Consider the following 1,828-nt stretch of genomic DNA (forward strand, 5'->3'; position numbering starts at 1 on the left):
AAAAAATAGTAGCCTTAGAGATTAACAAAAAAATAGATAAATGAATTACTACATAATAAGTATTTTGGGAACAATTCTTTTAAAGTTCAGAAAAAAATTACCTTAGATTCTACACATAGCAACAAATTCCAGATGGGTTAAAGACTTAACAGAACAGAACAAAACAGAATAATATACATATTCTGGCTCTTGGTGGGTAAATACATTCAGAATATTGAAGATAAAAGAAATACTCTAAGAGAATATATTTCTGAATATATAAAAACTTAAAAAAGCTTTTCTACAAGAAAGTGTTGAAATCAAGCAACAGAGTGGAGAAAAATTATAACATAGTAAGCTAATAATAAGGAAATGTTTGCTTTCTAATATATTTAGTAAATACTTGCATACACACATATATGTGTGTATATATGCATACAGATATAGATATAAATACATCTATACGTAAGTATATAAATATATGGTATATACATATATAAATATAAAATTTAAAATATAGTCTATACTCAGATCTAGATGATCCTTTGTTAAGGAAGAAATATTGAAGAAAATACAAACATACAAACACACGGCATTGTCATAGGGAAAAACATAACATCCCCTGGGCAAATATATTCATTAAAAAATGTACTGCACTTAGTAAAAAATGCAAGAAACTTGCAAGAAAAATGCAAGAGCCTAATTTTGGTAGACAAGTGGCAAAAAGGTTATAAACACATATTGCTAATAGGCTTGAAATGTCACTTCCAGGCCTGGGGCGATGAATTTCCCCGCGCTTGGGATTCGGATAGACGGGGTTCAAACCCTTGTGGGTACAGCGCCGGACTGGTGGTAAAGACTCAGTCTTAGGGGAGACCTCTCCTGGGTCTGATCTCTGCTAGTCCTTATGTGTTTCCAGATGGGATCATTCCTGATATTTTTACTTTTCAGCTCAAACTAACTTCTGCATTTAGGCTCAGTACAGGTCCCGTGATGTGGCTGGCTGCAATCGATTACTCAATTGCCCACTTAGAATCATTTGTAAAGAGAGTCTTCATTTCTGTCATGAGACTTCAAAAGGCGTGGTGTATGCGTGCGTTTTAACGAACCTGAACAATTTGGAATTTATGATTTCTCTGGAAAGATGAAAGAAACAGGGGTATGCCAACTCGGGTTGGAAGTCTGTAGTTAAAATGAAAGTATGGGGGGAGGGGCGGGGAGGCTCTGGAGCTTTGCTGAGGTCGATTCAATACAAAGGAAGGTAGTGAGTTGTAGCAGCTGGACACTTTTGCACACGGACACTTAGACACGTGGACACGTTTTACACACGGACACAGGACATGTTCTGCACGTGGACATATGGGCGCAATTTGCATGCACATACATATTTTGCACACGGACGCTGATTTTGCCCGTGGATACTTGGACATGTGGAAATGTTTTGCACACGGACACTTGTTCTGCACTTAGACACGTTTTGCACACTGACACGGACGCGTTGTGCACATGGACATACGGGCACGTTTTGCATGTGGACATATTTTGCACCTGGACACGTGTTTTGCAGAGGGACGTATGGACACGTTTTGCACACTGACACCCTCTGCACATGGACACACGGCACGGTTTGCCCAAGAACAAATATTTTGCACATGAACACGTTTGCCTAGCAAACACCAGCGGCGAGCGCGGAGTCAGACGCAGGTGCCTGCGGCTTGGCGCAGGCCCTGAGCTGGGGGAAACCGCGCCGGCCGGGCCTGGAACTACAACTCCCAGCGCGCGCGGCCGCGTCTCTTGGACGCGCGGCGACGCCGATTGGCCCCGCCCAGCGGGCGGTGCTAGTGGCGGG

The sequence above is a fragment of the Monodon monoceros genome, unplaced genomic scaffold (assembly GCF_005190385.1).
Source record: "Monodon monoceros isolate NGI ecotype Baffin Bay Population unplaced genomic scaffold, NGI_Narwhal_1 Super_Scaffold_21, whole genome shotgun sequence".
NCBI lineage: Eukaryota > Metazoa > Chordata > Mammalia > Artiodactyla > Monodontidae > Monodon > Monodon monoceros.